The sequence below is a fragment of the Oncorhynchus gorbuscha genome, unplaced genomic scaffold, assembly GCF_021184085.1.
Source record: "Oncorhynchus gorbuscha isolate QuinsamMale2020 ecotype Even-year unplaced genomic scaffold, OgorEven_v1.0 Un_scaffold_1577, whole genome shotgun sequence".
NCBI lineage: Eukaryota > Metazoa > Chordata > Actinopteri > Salmoniformes > Salmonidae > Oncorhynchus > Oncorhynchus gorbuscha.
Window position 1 is genome coordinate 91,737 of NW_025746312.1, and position 8,280 is coordinate 100,016.

The window sequence follows — 8,280 nt, forward strand, 5'->3', positions numbered from 1 at the left end:
AGGTGAGGTCTATGCACAGCAAGTCAATTAATTAATTAATTAACAGCTATTCTTGGCATATTTTTTAACGGTCTCCCAATTACATGGCTTTACTGTTTAATCCTAGTTTTCCCAACCTTGCAGATTTATTTCGGCTATACAGTTCCGGTCAAACGGCTAAAGGGACATTAATGCTCAGTTAGAGAACTGCTACGGACGGCTAAAGGGACATTAATGCTCAGTTAGAGAACTGCTACAGACGGCTAAAGGGACATTAATGCTCAGTTAGAGAAATGCTACGGATGGCTAAAGGGACATTAATGCTCAGTTAGAGAACTGCTACGGACGGCTAAAGGGACATTAATGCTCAGTTAGAGAACTGCTACGGACGGCTAAAGGGACATTAATGCTCAGTTAGAGAACTGCTACAGACGGCTAAAGGGACATTAATGCTCAGTTAGAGAACTGCTACAGACGGCTAAAGGGACATTAATGCTCAGTTAGAGAACTGCTACAGATGGCTAAAGGGACATTAATGCTCAGTTAGAGAACTGCTACAGATGGCTAAAGGGACATTAATGCTCAGTTAGAGAACTGCTACAGACGGCTAAAGGGACATTAATGCTCAGTTAGAGAACTGCTACAGACGGCTAAAGGGACATTAATGCTCAGTTAGAGAACTGCTACAGACGGCTAAAGGGACATTAATGCTCAGTTAGAGAACTGCTACAGACTGCTAAAGGGACATTAATGCTCAGAGAACTGCTACACGTTGTGTTTTGAATTGGCTGGTCCAGATAGTCTGTTTTGTCATTATTTTATACATGCTGTTGAAATGTCGCGGCTCTCTCGTCGGATAACGGGTACACACAGACACGCACTGAAGGGTCATTGCGATTATGAATTATATATAACATTTTCTGGGTGTCAATCTGGGCCGGTTATAGGCTACTTTGTTTAATAGAGGAACCGCAAAAAAAATTTGAAGTATCGGTAAGGCGCTCTGGACAGCTCCGGCCCAAGTCAAGCACTCTCCATATATAACGATAGGAGCGTTTATTTCAAAGAGCGCTCCATAAGTCACGCCCCAGTGGGCGGAGCTAGGCACGTTGCAGTGGGACACCTTTTAATATGGTGAAGAGCCTCTCATTTTAACAATGGGTCCGCCGTGGTTCTGTGTTGCCTTAGTTATGGTAATATATTTGAGACCAGTGTGTTGCGGTTAATTTCGTCTTTGACTTCACTGTATCTCTCAGTAGTTAATAGGGAAACAACGAGTCCCACAGACAGGTCGCAATAGAACATACCAGAAGAGGGCATCGTTTACTAGCTAAATTATTGGGATCATTTGGTTATGACCAGTGTTTGGAATACTTTAAACTCGTTGACAAAACAGACCATTGGACGCCTTTTTCAGACGGATATTTATTTGTCAAAGGTCCGCGGTGGGATCAGTGTAAACTATGCGATTAAATCGGAGACAGGTTTAAAGCAGGTGAATGTCTTCTATTCATTTACTGGCAGCCATATAACAGCCAGGGGAAACCAATTGTTCTGACTGACATTAAATGCTCAGTTAGAGAACTGCTACACGTTGTGTTTTGAGTTGGCTAGTCCAGATAGTCTGTGTTATGTCATTATTTTATACATTGCTGCTGAAAGGTCGCGGCTCTCTCGTCGGATAACGGGCACACACAGACGCGCACTGAAGGGTCATTGCGGTAATGAGTTATATATAATATTTTCTGGGTGTCAATCTGGACCGGTTATAGGTTAGCAGCCATATAACAGCCAGGGAAACCAATTGTTCTGACTTTATGATAGAACATTCACAATGTTCTGCCTTGACTGTGGCGATCTTTACCCGAATTGTTAGGATTTTCTTGTGCTCACAGGAACACAAGTTAAATAAATGGTGTTTTATTTTTAAAGAGATGAGCCTGGTTTAGAATAGAACATTCCGTTTTCTGCCTGAGTGTGGCGCTGTCTATTGCATTTTTTTTCTGGATTATTTTGTGACCGGGAACAAAACTACTTATTTCACTCAACTAGAGATTGAAATAAATGGTGTTTCTTTAAAAGAAAGATGCGCCTAGTTGACATGGAATGATTCCTCACCTTATTCTCATTTTCGTTATCTATGGTTGTTGGTTATTTAGCAGGCAATAAAAAGTGAAAACTGAACTAGATTTAAATAAATTGTGTTTCTTTGAAAAGATGGACCTGGGTTGACATGAACATTACATTTAGGGGAAATAGATCCTCAGACACAGAGGCTGATTATCATTCGGGCAATCATCTCGTTTTATTTACATTTCTGGTTGCCATGGTAAACACAAACACAGGAGGACCTTGGAATGCTTCCTGAATTCACCCAGTAAAGTAACATAAGTAGTTCTACAGTATCACAGCCAGGTCCAACAGGTGCAGTAGTCCTACAGTATCACAGCCAGGCCCAACAGGTGCAGTAGTCCTACAGTATCCCAGCCAGGTGCAGTAGTCCTACAGTATCCCAGCCAGGTGCAGTAGTCCTACAGTATCCCAGCCAGGTGCAGTAGTCCTACAGTATCCCAGCCAGGTGCAGTAGTCCTACAGTATCCCAGCCAGGTGCAGTAGTCCTACAGTATCGCAGCCAGGTCCAAGCAGGTGCAGTAGTCCTACAGTATGACAGCCATGCCCAACAGGTGCAGTAGTCCTACAGTATCACAGCCAGGTCCAACAGGTGCAGTAGTCCTACAGTATCACAGCCAGGCCGTAGTCCTACTGCACCTGTTTTAGACCAGGACCCACAGGGCAATAAATATAGTTTAGGGGCAGATTCATGTAATCTTGTCATCAGGAGATTTCATTGGCTATTTACTCATTCTCTCATTAGCTAAATTCTCATTCTTAACAATTAGCTAAAATATAGATCAACGAGAACACTACTGTTATTCCCCACAGAACACTACTGTTATTCCCCACAGAACACTACTGTTATTCCCCACAGAACACTACTGTTATCTGTTTTCCTATTTATACTGCCATTTATATCTGTTTTCCTGTTTATACTGCCATTTATATCTGTTTTCCTGTTTATACTGCCATTTATATCTGTTTTCCTGTTTATACTGCCATTTATATCTGTTTTCCTGTTTATACTGCCATTTATATCTGTTTTCCTGTTTATACTGCCATTTATATCTGTTTTCCTATTTATACTGCCATTTATATCTGATTTCCTGTTTATACAGCCATTTATATCTGTCTTCCTGTTTATACTGCCATTTATATCTGTTTTCCTGTTTATACTGCCATTTCTATCTGTTTTCCTGTTTATACTGCCATTTATATCTGTTTTCCTATTTATACTGTCATTTAAATCTGTCTCCAAACAGTGAAATCGTGAATACAACAGGTGTAGTAGACCTCACAGTGAAATGCTGAATACAACAGGTGTAGTAGACCTTACAGTGAAATGCTGAATACAACAGGTGTAGTAGACCTCACAGTGAAATGCTCAATACAACAGGTGTAGTAGACCTCACAGTGAAATGCTGAATACAACAGGTGTAGTAGACCTCACAGTGAAATGCTGAATACAACAGGTGTAGTAGACCTCACAGTGAAATGATGAATACAACAGGTGTAGTAGACCTCACAGGGAAATGCTGAATACAACAGGTGTAGTAGACCTCACAGTGAAATGCTGAATACAACAGGTGTAGTAGACCTTACAGTGAAATGCTGAATACAACAGGTTTAGTAGACCTCACAGTGAAATGCTGAATACAACAGGTGTAGTAGACCTCACAGTGAAATGCTGAATACAACAGGTGTAGGTAGACCTCACAGTGAAATGCTGAATACAACAGGTGTAGTAGACCTTACAGTGAAATGCTGAATACAACAGGTGTAGTAGACCTCACAGTGAAATGCTGAATACAACAGGTGTAGTAGACCTCACAGTGAAATGCTGAATACAACAGGTGTAGTAGACCTCACAGTGAAATGCTGAATACAACAGGTGTAGTAGACCTCACAGTGAAATGCTGAATACAACAGGTGTAGTAGACCTCACAGTGAAATGCTGAATACAACAGGTGTAGTAGACCTTACAGTGAAATGCTGAATACAACAGGTGTAGTAGACCTTACAGTGAAATGCTGAATACAACAGGTGTAGTAGACTTGACAGTGAAATGCTCAATACAACAGGTGTAGTAGACCTCACAGTGAAATGCTGAATACAACAGGTGTAGTAGACCTCACAGTGAAATGCTCAATACAACAGGTGTAGTAGACCTCACAGTTAAATCCTGAATACAACAGGTGTAGTAGACCTCACAGTGAAATGCTGAATACAACAGGTGTAGTAGACCTTACAGTGAAATGCTGAATACAACAGGTGTAGTATCAATCAAATCAATCAAATGTATTTATAAAGCCCTTCTTACATCAGCTGATGTCACAAAGTGCTGTACAGAAACCCAGCCTAAAACCCCAAACAGCAAGCAATGCAGGTGTAGAAGCACGGTGGCTAGGAAAAACTCCCTAGAAAGGCCAGAACCTAGGAAGAAACCTAAAGAGGAACCAGACTATGAGGAGTGGTCAGTCTTCTTCTGGCTGTGCCGGGTGGATATTATAACAGAACATGGCCAAGATGTTCAAATGTTCATAGATTACCAGCAGGGTCAAATAATAATAATCACAGTGGTTGTAGAGGGTGCAACAGGTCAGCACCTCATGAGTAAATGTCAGACCTTACAGTGAAATGTCAGACCTTACAGTGAAATGCTGAATACAACAGGTGTAGTAGACCTTACAGTGAAATGCTGAATACAACAGGTGTAGTAGACCTCACAGTGAAATGTTGAATACAACAGGTGTAGTAGACCTCACAGTGAAATGCTGACAACAACAGGTGTAGTAGACCTCACAGTGAAATCCTCAATACAACATGTGTAGTAGACCTTACAGTGAAATGCTGAATACAACAGGTGTAGTAGACCTCACAGTGAAATCCTCAATACAACAGGTGTAGTAGACCTCACAGTGAAATCCTCAATACAACATGTGTAGTAGACCTCACAGTGAAATGCTGACTTACAGGCTCTAACCAACAGTGCGAGAAAAAAAGGTAGGTGTGTGTGTGTGTGTGTGTGTGTGTGTGTGTGTGTGTGTGTGTGTGTGTGTGTGTGTGTGTGTGTGTGTGTGTGTGTGTGTGTGTGTGTGTGTGTGTGTGTGTGTGTGTGTGTGTGTGTGTGTGTGTAAGTAAAGAAATGAAAACAACTGGACATTTGTAGCTGAAGTTTTGTATTCAAGGGTTTGGAGCACCTATCCACTTTCAGATTAGGGTTTGGAGCACCTATCCACTTTCAGAGTCGGGTTTGGAGCACCTATCCACTTTCAGAGTTGGGTTTGGAGCACCTATCCACTTTCAGATTAGGGTTTGGAGCACCTATCCACTTTCAGAGTTGGGTTTGGAGCACCTATCCACTTTCAGATTTGTAAATATGTCTATAATTTTCTCTCATGAGTTTTGTGCTAAAGTCTAATGACTTTTGTATTTTGTAGCTGTTTCTCAGCAGTTTGTCATTTTGTTACAGTGTTCGTGTCAGGAGTTATCCAAATTTGCTCTTGACAATCTACAAGGTTATGCAGGTGAACAGCCCTACGGTGGTGGTCTGGTTATGGAATGGACAGGCATAGGTTATGCAGGTGAACAGCCCTACGGTGGTGGTCTGGTTATGGAATGGACAGGCATAGGTTATGCAGGTGAACAGCCCTACGGTGGTGGTCTGGTTATGGAATGGACAGGCATAGGTTATGCAGGTGAACAGCCCTACGGTGGTGGTCTGGTTATGGAATGGACAGGCATAGGTTATGCAGGTAAACAGCCCTAAGGTGGTGGTCTGGTTATGGAATGGACAGGCACAGGTTATGCAGGTGAACAGCCCTAAGGTGGTGGTCTGGTTATGGAATGGACAGGCATAGGTTATGCAGGTGAACAGCCCTAAGGTGGTGGTCTGGTTATGGAATGGACAGGCATACGCTACACAATTACATTTTATCGATGGCAATTTTGAAATGCATAGAGATACCGTGACGAGATCCTGAGGCCCGTTGTCATGCCATTCATCCGCAGCCATCACCTCATGTTTCGGCATGATAATGCAATGTCGCAAGGATCTGTACACAATTCCTGGAAACTGTTCCCAGTTCTTCCATGGCCTGCATTACTCACCAGACATGTCACCCATTGAGCATGTTTGGGATGCTCTGGATCTATGTGTACGACAGAGTGTTCCAGTTCCCGCCAATATCCAGCAACTTCAACCACAGCCATTTGAAGAGGAGTGGAACAACATTCCACAAGCCACAATCAACAGATCAACTCTATGTGAAGGAGATGTTTCACGCTGCACGAGGCAAACGGTGGTCACACCAGACAGACTGGTTTTCTGATCCACTATACACAAATAATAATACATTTATTCCCAGTCATGTGAAATCCATAGATTAGGGCCTAATTTATTTATTTCAATTGACTGATTTCCTGATATGAACTGTAACTCAGTAAAATCTTATTGTTACATAACACATTTATATTTTTGTTCAGTGTAAGTATAAAAGCTAAATTTGTTTTCATTTATTTTTTTGTTAAAGCATGAAAAGGTATAATGAGATACTATCTTACTGTGGTGTGTGAAGAATCCAATACGTTACCTTGTCTGTGGCACAAATCACACTATTGTGGAAGCACCTCCTCTAGCAGTATGAATGAGGCTGTCTTCCACCCATGCTCTACCAAGGGTTTTCCCAGCACCACAAGGCCTCTTCCACCCATGCTCTACCAAGGGTTTTCCCAGCACCACAAGGCCTCTTCCACCCATGCTCTACCAAGGGTTTTCCCAGCACCATTGTGGAAGCACCTCCTCTAGCAGTATGAATGAGGCTGTTTGAGAAGGTTTTGAATCCTAAGCAACCTGCCTTACACATTGTTTTAAAGTACAATAGACCAACATAGCTACTGTTATAGGTCAAAAAGCTGTGGTGCTGGGAAAACCCTTGGTAGAGCATGGGTGGAAGAGGCATTTGTAATGCGCATGTTCATTTCCTATCTTCAGTCCATTCTCACTTAAAACTGAGTTTTTGTTTTGTTTTTAATCACACACACACACACACACACACACACACACACACACACACACACACACACACACACACACACACACACACACACACACACACACACACACACACACACACACACACACACATTTTTTTGATTGATCAATACATATTTATAATTTATTCAGTTAAGCCTAATTGTAGTGTTAAGACTGGGTCATTACGTAGGTTTCGTTTCCGATCCCAGTACCGCCCTCGTGTGGATGTAAATACACAACGCTGCCCTTACAACCACAACAAACAAATATTAGTTTTGAAACTGCAGTAACATCAGTCAACTGTGTTATTTTGGATGCAGTAAAATTACTCTATTTTAATTTTAATTTTTTATTTTTTAAACAGTGCTATTTTGTACGCAGTATTTGTAACATACAGCTGTTAAAGACTTTAAATGCAGTTAAATTGCACTGACTGCAATCTTTTTTTTCCCGTTAGGGTGGTAACTCGCCTGGTCCCATTCCAAACTACTGATCCACTCTCCACACTTTCCAGTTCTCTTGTACTTTCTGCATTTATAAACACAGTGTAGAGAGAATCTCTGGTCACCAAAGTTCATCTCCTTCACACAGAGAAAAGTTCACCTTCATATTACGAACAAACAGTCGGGGAAAGCAGTGACCAAAACAAGTCATCTGCTCAAATTAAAAACATTTCTCATTCTGGCCCGGAACCAATGCACGTGTCGTCCGGTTCCTGGAAACGAGCATTTATAACCCTCTCCCGTCCAAAGCCTCCTTTTCCCGTTTAGAAACAAACAAATAAGACAAAAACAATTAATCTTAAGATAATATTGTTAAATAAGATTACAATATGCCTAACTTCTTCAATAATAATAATAGCCATCCCGGTCTTGAACAATGCCACAAATAAATAGGGCTCGTGGGTTATAGGATGGGGGTGTAATATACTGAGCAGCAAACAGTGTGATGTTTACCACTTCTCTTATCGGTGTTATTGGATTGAGGGTCGAGACAACTTTTTCGAAACTAAAGCCATTTCCGGATTCACACTCCCCGCGTTCACGCCGGGTTTTCGCCGCGGCCAGAATCCATGTTGTTTCTGTCTCTCTCCCACAGCGACGGAGCTCGTGAGCGGCCCGTCCAATAACCCTTCGCGTTACTGGGACCTG